We start from the raw sequence: 23236 nt of genomic DNA on the forward strand, positions 1-23236 counted from the left end.
ATTCTTCACCCCCAACATTTTGTGAACAGGGCTGCTCCTTCACACCAATGTCCTGTGAAATGGGAGATTCCTTCACATCAATGACTTGTAAACTGGGAGTCTGCATCACGCCAATGCCCTGTTTACAGGTAGACTCCTTCATACCAATGTCTTGTGAAAGGATAGACACCATCACACCAATGCCCTCTTTACCCGGAGACTCCTTCACAAGAATGTCTTGTGTGAATGAAGAATCTTCCATAACACCAACATCTTGCGAACGGAGAGACTCCTTCACACTTGCTTCTCGTGACTGGGGAGACTCCTTCACAACAGCTTCTTGTGAACGACAACACACCTTCACACCAATGCCCTGTGAACAGGGGTCTCCTTAACACACGGCCTCTTATGAACAGGGAGATCCCTTCGCAACTATTTCTTGTGAACTGGGAGACTCCTCAACACCAGCATCTTGTGAACACTGAATGGGGATACTCTTTCACACCGATGTCTTGTGAACGGGGAGATGACATCACAACAACATCTTGTGAATGGGGAGATTCCTTCACATCGACAACTTGTAAACAGGGAGAATCCTTCACACTGGCATCTTGTAAATGGAAGGCTCCTTCACACCTGCATCTTGTGAAAAGGGAGATTCCTTCTCACCAATATCTTGTGAACGGCAACATGCCTTCGCACCAATGCCCTGTGAACAGGGATCTCCTGAACATACGGCCTCTTATGAACTCGGAGATTCCTTCACAACGATTTCTTGTGAACTGGGAGAGTCCTTCACAATAACATCTTGTGAATGTGGAGATTCCTTCACACCGACGTATTGTAAAAGGGGAGAATCCTCCACACTGACGTCTTGTAAACGGGAGACCCCTTCACACCGGGGTCTTGTGAATGGGGAGACTCCTTCACACCAATATCTTGTGAACTGGCAGACCCTTCACATTGAAGTCCTGTGAATGGGGAGACTCTTTCACCCATATTTCCTGTGAATGGGGGGATTCTTTCACATCGGCATCTTGTGTAGTGGGAGATTCCTTCACACTGGCATATTGCGAACAGGGAGATTGCTTCACACATATTTCTTGTGAACGGGGAGACTCCTTCACACCAGAGTCCAGTGAATGGGGAGACTCCTTCACACGTATTTCTTGTGAATGGCGAGGAGCCGTTCACCACAATATTTTGTGAAAAGGGAGACTGCTTCAAACCGGTGTCCTGTGAACATGGAGACTCCTTCACACCAATGTCTTGTAAACGGGGAGATTGCTTCACACATATTTCTTGTGAACGGGGAGACTCCTTCACACCAGAGTCCTGTGCATGGGGAGAATCCTTCACACATATTTTTTGTGAATGGCGAAGAGCCCTTCACCACAATATTTTGTGAAAAGGGAGACTGCTTCAAACCGGCGTCTTGTGAACATGGAGACTCCTTCACACCAATGTTTTGTGAACAGGGGGATTCCTTCTCACCAATGTCTTGTGAATGGTGATACCCATTCACACCAATGTCTGGTGAATAGGGCTACTCCATCACAACAATGCCCTGTGAATCGAGAGACGTCTTCACACGAATAGACTGTGACTAACGAGATTTCATTAAACACCAAGATCTTGCAAACCTGAGTCTCCTTCACACCAGCGTCTTGTGAACAGGGAGATTCCTTCACAATGGCGTCTTGTGAATGTGGAGACACCTTCACACGAATGGCATGTGAACTGGGAAACTCCTTCACACCTATTTCTTGTGAATGGGGTTTATTTCACATCTGCGTCTTGTGAAGTGGGAAACCACTTTACACCAATATGTTGTGAACAGGGAAACTCCTTCACACCTATTTCTTGTGAATGGGGTTTATTTCACATCTGCGTCTTGTGAAGTGGGAAACCACTTTACACCAAAATGTTGTGAACGGGGAGACTCCTTCACAACGTCTTCTTGTGAACGGGGAGACTCCTTCAAACCAGCATCTTGTGAATGGGGAGATTCATTAACACATATTTATTGTGAACTGGGAGACCCTTCACACTGGAGTCCTGTGAATGGGGAGACTCCTTCCCCCATATTTCTTGTAAATGGGGAGATTCCTTCACATCAGCGTCTTGTGTAGTGAGAGACTACTTTACACCAATATCTGGTGAACGGGTAGATTCCTTCACACTGGTGTCTTGTAAATGGGGAGACTCCTTCACAACAACACCTTGTGAACAGGGAGATTCCTTCACACCAATACCATATGAACAGGGGTCTCCCTGACATATGGCATCTCATGAACACGGAGATTCCTTCACAAATATTTCTTGTGAACTGGGAGACTCCTTCACACCGGCATCTTGTGAACACTGAATGGGGATACTCTTTCACACTGATGTCTTGCGAACGGGGAGACGACTGCACAACAACATGTTGTGAATTGGGAAATTCCTTCACATCAACGTATCGTAAACAGGGATAATCCTTCACACTGGTGTCTTGTAAATGGGAGACTCCTTCACAGGGGCAGATCCAGGAATTTCAAGACGGGGTGAGGGAGGGGGGTGCATGAGACAAAATCGCTGGGGGGGGGGTGGGCTAAGGGGGTTCGGGGGCCCTCCCCCAGGATAGTTTTAAAAATTGATCGTCAGAAACGGCATTTCATGCATTCTTGGAAGTTTCTGCAGTTCGTTGCGTTCTTCCATGGTCCAACAGTTCAACAGATTCGCGATGACGAATGGTCAGACAGAAGAACTGGTGAAACAACTTGCCCAGCTGTTCCTTCTGTGATAAATTGATGAATTTTGCATGTTTGTGTGTGTGTGTGTGTGTGTGTGTGTGTGTGTGTGTGTGTGTGGGTGTGAGTGTTTGTGCGTGTGTGTGTTTTTCTGTGTGTGTGTGGTGTGCATGTGTGCAGCATGTTTTTTGTGTAGTTCTACTGGAGCTTTCTGATATGGAGTTTCTGATATGTGTAGTTCTCACGAAATGATTGTTGTGATCTCCTGAGTTAATTAGGCTAATTAACTGTAAAGAATCCAGAAGAATTCCCATGTTTCTAAATGCACGCCATGTTAAGGTGTATAGAGCAGTTTAATAGGTGCTGGGCAAAGCCTGGCACCGCCATGCGCCGAGGGTGTGAAGCTCAAGGCAGGGGGTTCTCCCCACAAAAGAGATCAGATAGCACAGCGGATTGTGAATTATTTTATTAATCGTAAATTATGCTAATTTGGAATAGACGGCGCTGGTGTTTCTGAATGAAAATGCCACACACATCATGTGGGGATAGGGTGAAGTCATGGTTTATGTTCATGAGGGCAGGAGATGCCATCCGACTTTCTCCCATGGGATTTCTTAGGTCGGTCTTCAGACGACGCAGGCAAGAAAATGAGTGTTCGGCCTCACAAGAGCCTACAGGGAGGGTGCATCCAATATGGAGTAGGACTTTGATGGATGGAAATTCGTCTCCATCTACTGCGCAGACACAGTCCATGAATGTGCGTGGAAGCGTGTTGTTGGGCTTCCTTCTCCAAAACATCTGCCAGTCTTGAAGATCATTTATCAGTCCTGCGGGATGTTCCATGTCGTTTTTCCAACGCAACAGCTTCTGACATAGGGCTGGAATGTCGCAGGTTTCGGCGATTATTGCAGATGGCATCAGCAGAAACAGATCACTACCTTTCCGATTTTCAGCACAGAACCGGGTGTCCGTTTCCTGGCTGAGGTGTTCGAGAAATGGAATGCACATGTTTCTGAGGTAGAAGAGCAAGGGAGTATTGGCGGCAGTGTTTGGATGATAGATTTGTCGTTTTACAACTCTCGGCATTCTGACATCACCTCCTACAGATTCTATCATGGCCTCAGCTTGATCGAACCAAAGAGAGAATTCAGGTTCAGCATTTGACCGTAGTGGAGTGAGCGCGTCCTTCTTGTCGTCAATCATGGAGTGTGTCTCCAGCACATCCATGCGGTTGCGGTGAAGAGTGGGGGGGGGGGGGGGGGGGAGTAGATGATAAATGTTGTACCTGGGACAAACCCATTTAACATGGGAAATCCCTATCTAATGTCGTTTACCCCCCTGTCTTTTCCCACTTTTGGAAAACACCCCTATTAATCCAAAAGACTCTATGAGCCTTTTGGCCTTTTGAACCATGAGCTTATTTGCCTTATGAGCCAATTAATTTACTTGGGCTAATACATAATGAAGATATTTTAATTGAGCTCGGGTCGAATGGTAAACCCATCTTGATGTACCAGGCTGAACACTAACAGCTTGGAACCAATCCTTCATTGAACCTCCAAATCTCCATTCACTTACATGTAAATTTTCCTCTCACCATCACTTTTCTTCATTTCCCCTTAACACCTCTATTCCTGACCCACTTGGTCTTATGGTACTCTTACTATCAATGATCATTGTTGTTTAGTAGACCACTGAAACAATGATCCTACAAATATTTGTTTATGTGTAGGAAATAATTTAATTCTTCTACAACTCTCTTCACCATCTAATATATTATTAAAGAAGAGGTTTGAGTTTGGTTCTTTTTCAAGATATTTTAACTGAGCTAAGATAAAATGGTAAACCTCCCTCAATGTTCTTGTTTGACCTCCTCCTCTCCCACACACCATTTTTAAATTAAACTATATATTTTCCTGATAACCATCAAAGTTTTCCGTCCACTCAAAAATATTTCCATCTTTTTGACCCAACTCACCAGTATTTAAATTAATTCTCTTATTTGTTTTGTGAACTTTTTTACCAGTTGCCTTTTCAATAAGTCTTATTTGATATTTTTCACATTCATTATGTTTTCCATTTATATACCAAGGTTGATTACACCTCCACTCTTTAGTCTGGTTGATACTTGGTTCTATCATTTATATATTCATAAAAAAGGCGGCGGTAAGCCCTTAAAATCCCTAACCCCATTATCTTATCACTTATATATATCTTATCACTTATGTATATCTTATCACTTATATATATCTTATCACTTATGTATATCTTGTCACTTATATATATCTTATCACTTATATATATCGTATCACTTATATATATATCTTATCACTTATATATCTTATCACTTATATACTTATATAACCATAAGGGAGACTATGAATTCCATTTTCTAAAATAAACCTCTTATCATCAAAAGCTCCTAATGCTTTCTTATTTATCTCTTCTGTATATAATTGATGTTTATAACTTCTTATTCCATTAATCTTTCTAAACTCCTCTTTCTTTGTTGTTAAACAGTTATAATAATCCTTAAAGTTTATTGTTTCTTTAATAACATTTTTCTTTATACCTTTTAACTTCTTATCAGTCTTTTCAACGTTATTCACAATGTATTTATAAGCATAAGCCTTGGACCTCAATCCCACAAATTCACTCATAACATTTCCTCCAAATTCATTCTTAAACTTTCCAATCACCTTTTTATTTTTAGAAGAGAACAACTCACTCTCTGGACTGTAATTACTAGTATCATAGATATTAATGTCCTCTTTCATGTCTGAATAAACATCATCAGTATTAATTTTCAAAATAAAACTATGTATCCATATAAAGTAGATTAACATCATTTTGATATTTCTTCCTCAAGTTATTATAAAAGTAATCATACATTAATGACTTTGATAAATCAAGAATTGATGTTCCAATATAAATAGGTTTGTCCATTTCAATACTCTCTTTAATCAAATGGATCGCACAAAAGTTCTCAGTAAAGACCTCAGCTCTAGTAAAACTCGGTCCATTAATTAATTTTGATGCTTGTTCCCAGGATGTTGCTAGTCTGATATTTTCTCTTTTCCTCACGTTCTCCATGGTCTTACCAAAGACCGCATTATTCATCAATTTATAAAAGTCTTTCTCAAAATCTGTTTTTGACTCTGTTCTTCTTTGTGTATTCAAATCAATGTACTCCTTTAGCCAATGACTTTGATTGAACTTTAGAACCCTGTGGAGCTTCTCTACTCTCAGACCTTTTGATAAATATTGTCGCAAATTTCTTTGGTGTAGAACATAATTTTTCTTGTTATATAATGGAGTAAGTAATTTTTCTGTTGATTCACCGATATCAAACGATCGTTGATATAATCACTCAACCATTCTTTCTTTGGACTTTCTTTCTCACAAGCAAATGGAAGATCTTTATGTTTGATATACATGATCATGATCTTCAAATGGAAGATTCTTTTATGGAAGATCTTCAAATACATGATCTTTATGTTTGATCCTTCATTCCTCTTTTCTCCCGCCTCTGGAACAAACTCCCTCACTCTCTTCAATCCCACTCCACCCTCCAGGTCTTTAAAACAGCTGTTCACCACCATCTCTTATCCTCCCCCATCCAAAACCTTGATCTTTTCTACCCCCGCTAATTTCGGTCCCTTGTGTTTTATACCTCTCACCCCCCCCCCTCCCCCTCCCACGCCTCCTGCCCCCAAGCCCTCTCCCTCCCACACTTCTCCCTGCTCTCAAATGTTGTGGTTGTGTGCTTCCCCTTCTCTCCCCATCTTGTCTTCTGCTCCCTCTTTTTGTATATTTTGTTTGTCTGGTTGATTTGTTTGTGAAATAAATGTTAGCTCTTTCACGAGCAATATACAAAATATGAAGTTCGATACAATATACAAACAATATACAAAATACAATATACAAAATACTAGATACAATATACAAAAAAAAAGAAGAAAAAAAAAAGAAAATATGAAGTTCTTCAGGATATTTTAAATCGACCTCAAAATAATAACCAACCTTTGAATCATCCATTTCTTTTTGTGTAGAGATACATACATCTTGTAAAACCTTTTTGTAGTCTTTTTCCTTTACCCATCTAAGTTTTCCATAAGGAAGAGCCTGAGACATTGCCCAGCCATACAGGTTGTTCGCGTCATAGTACATCAAGTAAGAACTCTTTTTCGTCGAATCATAATTCGGAAGATATTTGTTATTTGCTTTTGCGTATCTACTCGAGCAGACTTGTGAAATTCCTCCTCTCTTTGCCTTTTCAATCATCAAATGCATATCAACATCGGCTATCAAATCCAAAGCTTGTTTTGTCATTTTCAACATCGCACTCCAGGCCAATCCAGGTGCTGTGTAGTAGTGAGCAGGATCCAATCCATATCCAGTGCGACAAACAGATCTAAAGGCTTCAAATACATCGGCCAATAAAAGCACATCAGTTTTGAGATACAAATCGTGATACTCGCCAAGATTCTTGATGTTATATTTTTCCCAAACATTTTGTGCGTGTACATAATCTTTATCAGATATATGACTGTTGTTTAATTTGTTATATAAATTTTCTTTTGAAGGAAGTTGTGTTTCATTGAATCTCTCAAATGAGTCCATATAGTCATAGGGGTAAATTCCCTTTTGTGTTAGAAAATCTTTATCTGAAAAATACTCTGAAAGACATGGAAACCCTTTTAGGTTATGAACCAAGTTAGCCAATGGACTTGCCATGAATTTAAATGTATCAAGAAATCTGATATGAGTAATAGGAGATGTGTGAATTGTTTTTGTGAATGAAATGTATTTCTGATCTGTGTTAGGAATTGCTGAAATGTGTCCAGATGTCTTTGAAAGTTCATTAATAAATAGATGCGTATCATAATGAGCGTTGTTATGAAGAAAGACAGGAATGAAAGAGGGGAGTTTATAATTAATATTACAACTTTGATGAGCCGGACCTCTATATTTACCAGTGAGATGACAATGATCTCTAACCTTTAGACCTTCACCAATTTTTTCCTCACAAATATGACAAACATTGTTTTTTCTAAATTCCCTTTTCTGTTCACTCATCAAGGACATTGGTTTATTGGTTTCTCTCATTATCTTGGTTAATCGGACTCAGTCTTTTTCTAGTCGTTTCACAAACTCCTCTGGGGTATTTGAGCCTCTATACTCCTCTAACTTGTATATTTATCACCAACGGATGATTTGATATAATAACAAAAACCGCAAGGAGTATGTTTTTGATATTTATTTGTGTATGATTCTTTTGGATCTGGAGAAGCAGTATCTATTTTTTCTAGAATACTTTCAAAATCAGCATATATAACAAATGGATGTTTGATCTTTTTCTTTTCATCTTTGAATGTGATCTTTGAGCCTTCTTTAGGCATATTGATTTAGGCATATTTGAGCCTCCCTATTGATTCTTGTCTTGTCTTGTCTTTTTGATTCTTGTCTTATATATATGCCGTATATCGCTGCTGTTTGTTTTCTTGATTCTTGTCTTTTTGCAATTGTTGTTTTCATGTATTGTTATGCATTATGTTTTCCACTCTGTCAAAGCGCCTTTGGGCTTCTGGAAAAGCGCTATACAAAATAAATGAATTATTATTATTATTATTATATTGATTACCGTTGATTTATGTTCACCACAATAATTTGAATGTTTATCTAATCTTTCTTGTGTATGGAAGAAGTTTAAGACAACGCAAACAAATATATATTTTATTTGTTCTTTTACATACTTGTGGTTTTATTAATTTTGTAATATCTTTGATGTATGTATAATGTGAATTTTCCTCTGAATTAAAATATAGAAGATTAATATGAGTTTGTTTACAATTGTTAGAAAGCTTTAAAACCTGAATGCTGTTTGTTTCTGTTAGACCATAAACATTAACTGATAAATTATTCAACTTTTCAAATTTAGGAATATCATTTAAAGCCATAGGAAACTTTAGATCTTTCGTATTTAATGTATTCTCATATTTTTTATAATGAGATACTCTTTCATCATGAAAATGTGGAGGATGTAAGTGTGCTAGAATAGACCAGAGAAAACATTTATTGTCTTTATTTTTGATATTGATAACTGCTTTTCTATTTTTGATAACACTGGGTAAATCAATGTAGGAAGAAGCTTTTAGAGGATCTGATTTAAGAATATGAATGTCTATGTAAATAATTTTTCCTATATTGAAGCCACTTCCTACGATTGAATTATCCACATCTTGCTCTTGTTTAATAAGTTCATCATAGACTCCTGATGTTTTAAAATCTTGATATGAAGATATAAAGTGTGGCTCAGTTCTCATGTATGGTGTATCTATAACTCCTTCGTCCTTTGTCATTTCTAATTTTACTCCCATATAAAATTTAAGTGGTTTCATTTCTTTTAGTGTTTTTTCAATCAACGTTTGAACAGCAGGTTTAACTATTTCTACAGCATCAACTATAGACTCTGGTTCAGGAGGTTTGAAGTTAAAGACTCTTATTTTAATATGTCCTTTGAATGCGCCATCAGAGTTTTTAGTTGTGATAAAATTTGATAAATGTAGATTTGTTTTAAGATGTATTTCGAAGCCTTTCTTGAGGATATTTTTATGACAGACAGAACAGTGTTTTGTTTCCTTCTGAATAGGAGCTAGTAGGTGAAGTAGATTAAACGTGTGTTTGTTAGTTTTAAGGTGTCTTTTGTATTGTTTATATTCCTGTTCACAAACGTCGCAATACGTTGCTTTGATCATATTTATATAGCAAAATTATACTTAAAGTAAAACACCTTTTTAGAGGCTCTTTTAAAGATGAAACTGTGCTTAAAGTAAAACACTTATAGAAGAAAGTGCCTTTTTACAGGCTTTTTATATATGAAACTATACTTAAACTAAAACACTTTTTCACTCAGAATCATCTGAGTCATAACTATCACATGAATACTCAGAATCATACTCAGAGTCATCAATAAAGCTACTCTCATAACTATCATTTGAGCACAAACTATTAGCATCATAACTATCATCTGAGTTCAATGAAATACTATCATCACCATCGTCCGAGTTCAATGAAATACTATCATCACCATCGTCCGAGTTCAATAAAATAGTAAAATCTTCACTGCTGTAATGACTCATATTTAATTAGCAGGAAAAATATTCCCATCAATATCTATATACTTTCTTTCATTAACAGATTCAATCTCTACATTTTTAATATCAAAAGTTATCTTTAAATAATCTCTAACTCTCATAGAACGAAATGACATTTCACCAGAAATATTAACATCATTCATTTTACTTAGATCTACACCCTTTGGATTATTAAAGTAAATACAAATTTCTCCACGAGTATTGTTGATGGTCTTATCATTCTTTTTCAAAGTATCGCGATCGATCACTTTTTCAAGCTTTGAATAAATTGCCAGGAGTAGAGGAGAAACTTTTGTTAGATTTACTTTAATGGATGTCTTTCCAGGTATAGTTAGAGCTCTTCATTTAAATGAAATAGAGGGGCTCATGTTATTTTCCATAACTGGTTTTACCCAAAAATTTCCATATTTATCTTTGTTCAATTTAACATCTTTGACATATTTTTCTATATCTTTCACCGAAGTAGAGATTGATTGAAATATGTCTTTTGTGCTTTGAAACATTGTATTTATTAATGAATAAACTTGCGTTTAGTTTAAGTAAAAATTTACCATATAAATATGATACGTTCTGAAGGATATTTAGAATTTCCAGACTCTCCATATGATAAATTAGAGAATTGTCCAGCTTGTGATAGAATAGGGCTTAATAATGAGGGTTCATATAACATTGTATTTTCTGTGATTTAATTTTAATTAATGATAATAATAGAAAAAAATATATATATAACTCTTTTAAATTAGAACCAAAAATGAATTACTTTACAAGATTAATAAGAGAGATGAATGTTAAGTATTGTGATGATAATACACCATTTCTTTCAAGGGAAGAGACTATTTGTATTGAGGAAATGTATAAGGGTTTAATGATATTTATTATTCAAAAATTTTTTAATGGAAATGTTAATACAAGATACTATATAAATAAAATAATGAATTATTTTGAAATTAAACCCGAACTCAGGATAAAATATAGAGTTTCTAAAATAGCTCAAAAAAAGTTAGAAGACTTGTTTTCCAAATATATAAATGAATGATTTTTTACCCGTTTGGGAAAATAAGATAAAATTTAATAACCATAAAAACATTCCAAATTCATTGAGATGTCTAATAGTTGGTTCAAGCAGATGTGGAAAAACCTGTTTACTTTTAAAGATGCTCCTTGGTCCTAATTTTTTAGATTATGATAATTTAATAATTTTTACAAAGTCAAGTTTTCAACCCGAGTATCAACTACTCTCACAGGGTTTTAATGCGGGTCTTAAAATGGAAGACATTATCGGTTTATTTAAACTTCAAAACAAACTAAATGATTATAATCTTGAAGATATAATACAATTATTTTGTGATACACAGAAATCAAAATCGAAACCAAAACACATAACTTGTATTCTCAGTGATAATACGGATGATATACCTTCACCTCAAGATTTAGATAAATCAAAAAAGAACCTCGTCATCTTTGATGATTGTGTTAATGAGAGAAACCAAACAGTAATGGATAGTTACTATACAAGAGGGAGACATTCTCCTTGTAATTGTATTTATCTTAGTCAGTCATATTTTCAACTCCCTCGGCGCTCAATAAGAAACAATGCTAATACTTTTATTTTATTTAAATTAAATTCAATAGATGTAAATAATTTTTGGAGAGATAATTGCTCTACGTTATGTAGTAAAAAAGAATTTGAAAATTATATGAAACACACGATTGAAAAATATAAATATATTGTTGTGAAACAAGATGAGATACTAACTGATATTTTACACACATAAATGACAACAATTATTATTAATCTTGTGGGTAAATCTGCTTCAGGAAAGAACTTTCATAAATCTAATGCCTCGGTCACACATAGGCGGATATTTTGGCGACTACTGGCGACTGCCGGCGATCAAGATTTTTCGGCGACTACTGGCGATTTCGGGTGGTCAAATATGGTCAGGCGGCAGTATGGCGACTGCAGGTGGCCACATTGCGACTGCATTGCGACGACGCCCCGAGTGGGATGGCGACTGTTGAAGATCGACGACGACTGCATTGCGGATGCACGGTGGCAGCGTGGCGACAGTCAGGCGGCTAGATTGCGACCAATGGCGGATCGCGGCGACTGCATTGGGGCCGGGTGGCAGTTTACTCCGACGTCCGCAAGACTGCAATAAGACCGCCGGCGATTGGAGACGATTCACACAACTTTTTAAATCTTTATTTCTCTATTTTACATTTCACTTTATTCATTTCAATGATGTATGACATGAAGCATAAAGATGTTTGATGTACAATAAGAAAGTTAATAAAGATGTATCATTGTAATGTAATAATCAAACTTTTCTGCAGGGAGAGAGAATGGAAATAAAGTCTGTTGTGTAAAACCAATCAGGTCCACACAACTTTAGTCCAACGGGTTGGTTTAATTGCATTTAGATCATAACATCATCCTGTAAAGTAGAAAATACAATAAGTATACGACGTGACATCACATGGGTCCATTCATATCATTCAATGCAAGCAAGCTGGATATTCTATGCAGGCGTACCGTTAGCGAGTCTACCAGATGTAACGTGTCACAGGAGAAGTCTCGGAGCACCATCCGCAGCAGCGGGTCTTATAGTCACGCCCCTAGCGGTGTCAACGAGCAGCGAGCATCACCCCGGGTTCAGTACGAATACGATTTCACTACATTCTCCCCCCGTCAGAATTATACGGCAGTGCGGCTAGAAGCGAGTGAGCGTCAGCACGAACAGGGTGGAACATCAGTCGACCCAACCGTATCGGGCCGGGCGGCGAATTTCTCTGCCAGCACGCGTCCGAAATTCCCCGGGTACGGCATCACGTATCCCTGTGTCCCCGGCGTCAGAGGCGCCAACAGGGTCGGGTGACGAAGGGGGTAACTCCAAGTCGTCGGGCCCAGGTAGTCTCGGCGAGGGGAGGGTCGGTAGACTTTCGGCGATGGGAGCGTCGGGAGAGGCCATAGTCTCATAGATGGGGTTTTTTTTTTTTTTTTTTTTTTTTTTTTTTTGTATACAACATCGAGGCTCGTGAAAGAGCGAACATTAATCACACAGAAAGACAAACCGACACATAAAACATATAACATCGGGAGCGGTAGACAAGATGGGGAGAGAGGGGGAAGGACACAAACACAACATTTGAGAGCAGGGACCGAGAGACATGGAGACATCGAGAGATCTGAGAGAGGGCGAGGGCTTTGGGGGGGGGGGCATGGGAAGGGGGCGGTGGGAGAGGTATAAAACATATGGACACTGCCAGGACTTCCAGGAAAGAAGTTGGAATTTCAAACAAGGTGGATCTGGGGTGAATTAGCAGGGGTAGAAAAGATCAAGGTTTTGGATGGGGGAAGATAAGAGATGGTGGTGAACAGCTGTTTTAAAGACCTGGAGGGAGGAGTGGGATTGAAGGGAGTGAGGGAGTTTGTTCCAGAGGCGGGAGAAAAGAGGAATGAAAGAGTGAAGGTGAGCAGAGAGCCGAGATTTCGGCAGTTTAACCATCAGAGGGTTGCTGGCAGATCTTGTGCGACCTGTAGGAATATTTGGGGGACAGAGCACAGAGAGAGCTGGGGGTGCAAGGCCGGAGAGGAGTCGGTAGAAGACAGAAAGACCACCTACCTGCCTGCGGTGAGTGAGTGAAAGGCCCTCAGAGATAGCTTCATCGCGGGAGATTCCAATAATTCTGAAAGCTTTGGTTTCAACAGCGTGAAGCCGAGCTAGGTGTGAGGCAGGAGCACCGGCCCATAGGGGAGAACAGTATTCCATTGAGCTGCGGATGAAAGCCTTGTATGTGGTGAGGAGCTCAGGTGTGCCGAGGAAGGACTTCGCATGACGGAGGATGCCCAGTCGGCGACTGGCTTTGGAGGCCAGCTTGGAAATGTGGTTTTCCCAAGAAAGATCATGGCAGATAGTGAGACCCAAAATCTTGAGCGACAGAACTTATTGGAGAGGATTGTTGAGAAAGTAGATGGGAGGGTTGGCCAGTCGATCTTTTCGGAGAGACATAGTAAGAGTGTGAGATTTGTCAGGATTGAAAGACATGTTCCACTTGTTTGACCAGTCTGTGATTTTGTCCAGGTCTTCAGAGAGTGAGGAGGCAGCAGACTGCCGATCTGAGGGAAGAGGAATGGAGCGGCAGAGAGTGGAGTCATCAGCAAAGAGATAGAGAGGATTTTCGAGAGAGTCAGAGAGATCATTGATGAAGACCAGAAAAAGCACGGGGCCCAGAACACTGCCTTGGGGAACTCCAGCCTGAACAGGAAGAGGAGATGAGAGAAACCCATTCAGGGCCACACGTTGACGACGACTAGAGAGGAAGTCCGCCAGCCATGCATGGAGATTTCCATGGATACCAAAGGAGGAGAGTTTGGTGAGCAGAGCGTGGTGCCAGACCGTGTCGAAGGCACGTGATATGTCGAGGGAGACAGCTCTAATATCCTGTTTGGCATTGAGGACCTCCATCCATTGTTGAGACAGCAGAAGCAGCATGTCCAGAGTAGAGTGACCTGGTCTGAAACCAAATTGATGATCAGAGATCAAGCCATTGGAGAAGAGGAAAGATTTCATATCCGAAGCAATGATGGATTCCATGACTTTGCTGATAATTGGGAGAAGGCTGATTGGTCTGTAGTTGCTAGGATCTGTTTTTGCACCTTTTTTGTGCAAAGCGGTGATGTTGGCTGATTTCCAAGCAGATGGCAGTTGACCTTGAGCAAAAGAGAGGGTGAAGAGAACAGAGAGAGGGTGAGAGAGAGCAGCAGAGCAGGATTTTAGGACCCGTGGGCTGATGCCGCCGGGTCCAGTTGCAGAATCAGAGTCGAGGGTTGACAGAAACTTTTCCACCTTGTCAGGAGGAAAGGACACGGAGTCCAGGAGCAGCAGGGTACGACTGGGTATGGTGGGTACAGAGAGGGATGGGTTTGGGACACAAGATTTAGAGGCAAACACAGAGTTGAGGCATTCAGCTTTTTCACGTGCGGAGTCAGCTGTGTAGCCATTTGAGGTAAGGGAGGGGATGGAGGGGGAACAAACACCAGAAACGGATTTGACCAGACGCCACCAGGATTTGGAAGAGGGAGACAGATAAGAGAGTTCGGTCTTGAGAACGGAGAGATATTGTTTCCTGGCTCTCCTGAGGGTGGACACACACTTGTTTCGGGCTTTGTGAAAGGAAATGAGATTTCCTTCCGTTGGATTTGCTTTCCAGGAGACGAAGGCAAGTTGTTTCTGGGCAACAGCCTCACCACAAGATTCCGTGTACCATGGACGGGAGGAAGGGTATGACAACTGAAGACGAGATGGGATAAATCTGTGCATGAGAGAGAGCAATTTACTTTGGAAGAATTCCCAGGATGAGTTGATGTCAGAGGTGGTAGAGATGGGAGACCAGTCCAGATGATTGATGGCTGCTTGAAGACCGTGCCAGTTGGCCTGAGTGAAATGCCAGACTCGTCGACGCTGAGCAGGCTCCCTGAGGATGGTCAGAGAGATGTCCACTTTAACAAGGACATGATCAGATGATCCGATCGGAGCAAAAGAAGAGCAGCAGACATTTTCAGGGAAGTTAGTCATAACCAAGTCCAGAAGAGAAGATGTTCCGTTGACTGAGATCCGGGTCGGGAAATTGACAGATTGTGTCAGTCCCAGTGAGTCGCAGAAGTCCTTTGCTGAGGAGCCATGGCTGGTGAGAGAGGTACCCACACCCAGCCAACTGGCATGATGACAGTTGAAATCACCACATATGAGGAAGAGAGAGTTGGGATGAGTAGATAGAAGTTGGTCCATATCATCAGACAGCGAGATGTAGATGGAGTCATCACTGTTTGGTGGACGGTACAACACACATATGAACAAGAGGTGGGAGCGAAGGGGAAGCCGTAGCCAGAGGTATTCCTGGGGGTGAGGTGGAGAGAGTGCAGTGCAGGGCGAGTGAGGAAGAGAGTTTTTGATAAAGATAGCAACCCCGCCTCCAGGACGAGGCTCAGGTCTATCATACCGGAGGAGGGAGTAGCCCGGGAGAGATACTATGGAATCAGAGACATCATAAAGGAGGAAAGTTTCTGTTAAGCAGATCACGTCTGGTTTGACAGAAGCAACCTGTATGGAGAGATCAGTTAAGTTTGAACGAAGGCCCCGGATGTTTGAGGTCCACACCGTTAATGAAGAGGAAGGGGGAGCATCAGATACAGAACAGGGGGGAGGAGGGGTAGGGTAAGGTGTGGAAGAGGTGGAAGAGGTAGGGAGAGCTGTTGAAGGTGTGTCAGAGATTTCAGAATAGCTCGGAGAAAGGGAAGGATGGGGCGGACAAAAGGTTTGATGGTGATTGGGTGAGCCACAATGAGGTGTTATTTGAGGAGGGGGAAGAGCGAGGCAGAAGGTTGGGGGAGATGGAGGTGAGAGTTTGAAGGGGGAAGAAGCGGGGAGGACGCTTTGAGGAGGGGGAGTGAGAGGGGGGAAATTGAGAAGCAATGAGGGTGGGGAGATTTGAAGGGGAGGGGTGAGGGGGGAGTTTGGGAGGGAAGGGACAAGGGGAGGGATATGAAAGGGATGGGATATGGGGGAGATTTGGAGGGGAGGGGTGAGGCAGGAGTCTAGGAGGGGAGGGGCGAGGGGCGTCTTGGCGGGGAGGGGTGAGGGGGTAGTTTAGGAGGGAGGGGGCAAGGGGGGAGATTTGAAAGGGATGGGTGATGGGGAAGATTTGGAGGGGAGGGGTGATGGGGAAGATTTGGAGGGGAGGGGTTATGGGGAAGATTTGGAGGGGAGGGGTGAGATTGGATTTTTGAAAGTGTACGATTTATGGGAAACGAACATTTATTGCAAAATGAGTTTCTTGTGACCTTCGAGTTAAGAATACGTTTAAGGACGCTGGATGGAGGATGGAGTGCAGGAGAGTTTAGGGAATGTAGAAGAAAGGCACTATAGGAGATGGATTTTTTTTTTGGGATGAATTGATTTGGTGAGCAAGTCGAAAGCAGCCTTTTAAAGAAGAAGAAGAAAAAGGTGTTATAAAATATGACGGAATACATAACTTGAGGGGAAAGTGTAAACATTGAAGGTTAATGAGAGAAAACTATCTGGGGAAATGGGGGAGAAACACGTGGTCGAAGAACGAACGAACGAATAAGAATGAATAAACGAATGAGAACAGAGAAGGAAATGTTTTTTTTTTGTTTGTTTGTTTTTGAGTTGAGATTTACACAAGGAAGTAGGCTATGGGTGAAAAGACTGGGAATACAGAGAACGAAAGTTATTGGATCACAAACGACGGACTGCTGAGAGAAAAACAAAGCCTCAAGGTTGTACAGTGCACACTGTACAAGGCCTCAAGACACGACACGAATTAACACGATTTTCAATACAGGTATGAAAGATTTGCACCGAAAAATCTTCGTCGGGACACAATATACGTACAACACCATAAATCAATACAGTTTTAACGAAAATACAAATGGGAACAATCACTTAACTTCGATTTCAAATCGTTTCGCGACGCGGCAAAGGCCTTGCTCGTGACACGGCAAACAGACGATCAATTTATGAAAGATAAACACCGAGAAACAACCAAAGTTGCACACAATAACTTCACACACCGAAAGATAAATACAGTTTCGACAAAATACAATTGTATTGGGACAAAATACAAAATACAATATATGACAAAATACAATTGGGTTCGATCGGTTCGTCCGATTCCCTACTTAGGTCAGCGACCCCGCAAGGGGCAAGGTGACGGACGGAGACAATAGCCTCACGGCCATCAGTCGTCATCATGCGAGCATGCTCAGGATTAGCCTGGAGAATCTGCACTTTGTCCACTAGGGGATCGTACTTGCTCGCGCGAACCGCCCGTTTAAGGTAGGCCGGCCCGGGCCCAGCGAGCCAACTGGGCAAAGACCGTATACACCCCGAGCTCCTGGGGTGGTGGAAAAGTCGCTCGTGGGGAGTTTGGTTGGTTGCCGTACTCAGGAGAGCCCTGATCGAGTTCAACGCCGTAGGTAGCGACCAAGCCCATTTATCGAGGCCCCGGCCAAGGGTCCGGAGGTTGAGCATGACGGCCCTCCAGATAATCCGGTTGAAGCGTTCGATCTGCCCATTAGCCTGGGGTCTGTACGGCGTGGTGTAACTAGAAGCAATGTTATTTTGGAGCAGATAGCCGCGCACCTCCTGAGACAAGAAGACCGCACCCCGGTCGGTATGGACATAGGCCGGGTAACCGAACATTGAGAACAAGTTCTGTAAGCATCGCAGTCGCGACAGATACGGCGGATATCGTCAATCGAGTATGGGAGATTCCCACACCGCACAAAATGAGCGAAACGCGTTATGCCGGGATGGCCCGCAGTGGCATGCAGCACCCGTAGGCCCTCCAAAGAGGTGATACCGGCACATGTAGCCGGTCGTGATAAGGCATCGGCGGCCTGGTTATCCTTCCCCGGGCGATATTTGATGGTGTAACAGAAGGCGGCGAGTTCGATACGCCAGCGAGTGATTTTCTCGTTCTTAATGCGCTGGGCGTGTAAGGTGTCGTACATGAAGGCAACGCTTTGCTGGTCCGTGATGATTTGGAAGCTCCGCCCGAGTAAGTACGGGCGCCATCGCCGAATAGACTCGACGATCGCATACGCTTCCTTTTCAACGGACGAGTGTCTCCGCTCAGCGGTGGTAAGAGTCTGTGAAAAGAAAGCCACGGGACGCCCCCCTTGGGAGAGGGTCGCCGCGATGGCCTGATCCGAGGCGTCACTTTCGAGGACGAACGAGCCGCTCTCGTCGATTGTCGCCACGGTGGCTCTGGCGATGTCGGCCTTAAGGCCTTCAAAGGCCGCCAATGCGGCCGGACTCAGGGGGAAGGTGTCGCAGGCCACGAGGGGGCGAAGTTTCGCGGAGAAACTTTGCACCCATTTGGAGTAATGGGCGAACAGCCCAAGGGCGTGCTTCAGGGACGCCCGATCACAGGGAGGGGCCATGTCGAGCAAAGGTCGCAGACGCTCCTTATCCGGAGCGACAGAGCCATGGGTCACGGTGTACCCCAGAAGATCTACCGTGCGTAGAGAGTATTGGCACTTATCCTCGTTCATAGTTAAGTGATACCGCTGCGCGACCTCAAGGAAGCGCTTCAGATTAGCATCATGGTGCCCTTGGTCATATCCACAAACCGTAAGATTATCGAGGTAGACGAAAACATCGGTTAAGTGCTCCCGCGCAACGAGGTCATCCATGGCCCTCTGGAAACAAGCGACCCCGTTCGTTACCCAAAAAGGCAATCGCGTAAATTGGTACAACCGCTGCCCCGACTCAAATGCAGTATAGATACGATCCGCCCTAGAGATAGGGATCTGGTGGTATGCACTACGGAGATCGAGAGTGCTATAGACCGAATACTGGGACACCTGTTGCACTAGCGCGTCCATCCCCGGAAGGGGATAGGCATCCAGCTGTGTAAAGCGGTTAATCGTTTGGGAATAGTCGATTACCATGCGTCTGCGATGGGCCTCGCTGCGCACCACCAAGACCTGGGCGCGCCACGGCGACCTACTAGGTTCTATGATGCCGTCTTTCAAGAGCTGAGCCGTTTCGTCCGCAATGAATTGCATGTCTGCGCGAGAGTAGCGCCGTGATTTCACCGCGACAGGGGTGCAGTCGGAGGTTAGATTGGGGAACAGCGAAAGCGGCTGGACGTCCATTTGCGCTAGGGCGCACACCGCAAGCGCGTCGTCCGCCCCCACAACAAGCGTGTCAGGCCCACCAAACTCCATTACCAGACGTCCATGCAGCTTAAGAAAATCGTGTCCTAACAGAATATCAGCACATAATGCGGGTAAAACCATAAGGTGTACATCAGGGAAAACCCGTCCCTTTAGCACGAGTTTCAATCGGCATTCCCCCTTCGTGCTGAGTCGAAGCCCCTGGGAAGCCATGAAGATCCGTCTCGTAGACCTCCAGATCCGCCATCCATGCCTGAGCACAAGTCGCTGGTCGATAAAACTATCCGTAGATCCTGTATCCACCAAGGCCCGAACACAATGGCCTTCGACCATGAGGGGAATAAGGGCTTGAGCCAGGCCAGACGAGGCTGCTGGGAGCGGGACTGAGCCCCCCGAATGGGTCGGACCAGCCTCGCGGGTGGATCCTACGCCAGCAGCAGTTTTGCGGTCGTGGCCGGAGTCTGCGTTGACCATGGGGAATCCATTAACGCCATCAGAGGGCTTTCCCAAGCATTCCGGTGTTTCGCGATTCAAAATCTGACAATTCTGACGGGAAAAGGCCTCCGTAGTATTTGAAATCGCCTTTTGACACTTTTGGCAGAAAAAGGCCTCCGTAGTATTCGAAATCGCCTTTTGACACTTTTGGCAGCAGAGGCAGAAAAAGGCCTCCGTAGTATTCGAAATCGCCTTTTGACACTTTTGGCAGCAAAAGGCCTCCGTAGTATTTGAAATCGCCTTTGTCGGGGCGTGGGCCGCCGTTAGCTCATGGACGACTCGAGGAGAACGTTCCGCTGGGGCTTGGCGAGGCTTCAAAGCCCGTTGCATGGCCTGGAGTTTGGTCAAGGACACGTACTTCGTGCCCGATGGAGGATGAGATGGTGGTGGCTGTCCGGTGACGCCCGCCAAGGACGTCTGAGCGCCCAGGGGCCCGCAGAGAGGGGCCCTCCCCTTCGAAGTCGGGTAAGGCGCCGGGTGTCGGGCTCGGCTCGCGGGCTCCGCAATGAGCCCATTCAAGGTCGACCGCGCGAGTCAATGAGCCGCGAGCCGCGTGCCGTTTTCCTGCACACTTTCGCGTAATGTCCCTTTTGCGAGCACAAATGGCATATAGCGTCTCGTGCCGGACACACGACCCGGGCATGACGTGGCCCCCCACAGAAAAAGCATGCGGCCCCGCGTAAGGCCTTGGGTCTGGTCGTAACGGCAGCCGTCAGGGCTGGGTCTTCCTCCGGAGCATCCCGGAGTTCAGCGAGCGGATCCGCGTCCTCGGCGGTAGCACTCTCTGGCCGGGCGTGTAGTGTGGTGCCTGCCAAGAGGCGCGTGTGATCATAGGTGTTCGATTGCATCCGCGCTTCAGTGTATACTGTCCCTTGCTCGAGTGCCGTAGCGAAGGTCAGGTCGGTCTTCTCTAAGAGTTTGAGCCTTAGTTCCTGGGAGGAGACCCCTGCAATGAAGGCATCTAAAAGACGATCATCCTGAGCCTGCGCGGGAGTCCGTGGCTCCCTGACGCTGTCCAGCAAGAGCTGCCGGAGCTCCTGGGCGTAGTGGTCCATCGCCTCGTTGGGTTGCTGACGTCGCGTTTGCAGCAAATATCGTGCATACAGCGGGCTTTTTTTCCTTTATGTACAGCCATTTGAGCTCTGCGATGGAGAGGTCAAACGTCGCGCATTGAGCGATAGAGTTGTACACCCGGTAGTCGATTTTTGAATGTAGAGTTGCTAGCTTCGCGGCAGCCGTCGGCGCGGTCTCAGGCTCATCAAAAAGATTCTCCAATGTTCTGAGCCAGTGCTTCAGTTGCAAGCCACCATCCGGGGCTTGCGGGTCGGCGCAGAATACGGACACCGTCAGCGTCTTGTTGCCAGCCATGTCGGTAGATCTTAAATGCAATTAAGTATTGTGTAAAACCAATCAGGTCCACACAACTTTAGTCCAACGGGTTGGTTTAATTGCATTTAGATCATAACATCATCCTGTAAAGTAGAAAATACAATAAGTATACGACGTGACATCACATGGGTCCATTCATATCATTCAATGCAAGCAAGCTGGATATTCTATGCAGGCGTACCGTTAGCGAGTCTACCAGATGTAACATGTCACAGGAGAAGTCTCGGAGCACCGTCCGCAGCAGCGGGTCTTATAGTCACGCCCCTAGCGGTGTCAACGAGCAGCGAGCATCACCCCGGGTTCAGTACGAATACGATTTCACTACAAAGTCCAACAAATTATTTCCACTGGTCCCAAGTCCCATAAATAAAGTTTCCAAAGGACCAAAGTCCCAAAAATAAAGTTCCCAAAAGTCCCAAGTCCAAACAATAAAGCCATATCCTTGTCAGCACCACAGGACCTCACTCCATGGAGACCCTCACACCATCCTGTCTTGCCATGGAATCGTGGTATGTCATAATGCAGTCGCCAGGCAGTCGTATCTCTGTCGCCAATGGCCGTAACTCGGCCGCCACGAGTCCTACTGCTGTCGTCGTCAGTCTCCCATAGCCGCAGGGGAGACGTGGCAGTTCTTCTGTAGTCGATATGCAGCCGCAACAGTGTCGGCCCGTAGTCGGGAAGATGCCGCAGGAAGGCCATATGGCATTCGCATCTCTGCCGTTCTGGCTGGTGGGGCGATTGCAGAAGACTATGAGCGACTGGGTTGCGGCCGCTTTACGGTCTCATTACGGATACCGACGACAGCATGGCGGTTCCATCGCGACAACATGGCGGATTTTTTTCGATTGCGACTGAGCGCGCCGTTTTTAAACATTTTAAAAATTATTTTGCCCCTTTGCGGCTCTTGCCGACTGCAGCCGACCTGGGGAGGATAACCACGACTACAGGTGACCGTCCATTACGGTTTCATTATGATTGTCGGCGGGTGGTGGCGATTGTTCCAGTCGCCAGTAGTCGCCGACAAATCCGCCTATGTGTGACTTAGGCATAAACTCTTGAATAGTAAAAATGAAAAGATTGCAAGTTTTTTTTTAAAACACCCGATGATTCGTTTTGTAGGTACTACAACCAGAGCAATGCGACCAGGAGAAGTAGAAGGGAAAGATTATTACTACATTTCAATGGAGGAACATATGCGATTGAGGAAAAAAGGTCAAATATTTGAGGAGGTCTCTCTTGGTTCTACAAAATATTCACATTGTAAAAGTGAGTTAAATAAAGTAAAATCTAATGGTCTTGGGATTTTAAAAACTAATCCTGAAGGAATGAGACAAATTATTAAACATTTGCGTGGTGATGGAGTTAAGATTTTATCATTCGGTTTTGATATCGATGAGGAGACTCAACGCAAACGTATGAAAAGCAGAGATACAAGTATTAGCGAAGAAGAAATAACAACTCGTATTAATACAAATAAAGAATTTGATGAAATATTTAAAGAAAAGGATTTATTTCAACACATTTACTATAATGACGAAGAAAAGGAAAATTTTCCCATTAACCTTTACAATTCATTAAATGATATTTTTCAATAAATAAATACAGAAGATGAATACCGAAGAAAGAGCAAGAAAGTTTAAATAACATCAAGAGTTGCTTTCAAAAGTTGTAAAGCAACAGGAAAAGATAAAGAAGAAACGGAGACAGAAACTAACTGGTGAAGAAGCCTTTGAAAGAAAACAAGAGAATTTTTTTAGACCACTTTTAAAAACTCA

Source organism: Myxine glutinosa, chromosome 1, assembly GCF_964187855.1.
Source record: "Myxine glutinosa chromosome 1, kmMyxGlut1.1, whole genome shotgun sequence".
Lineage (NCBI taxonomy): Eukaryota > Metazoa > Chordata > Myxini > Myxiniformes > Myxinidae > Myxine > Myxine glutinosa.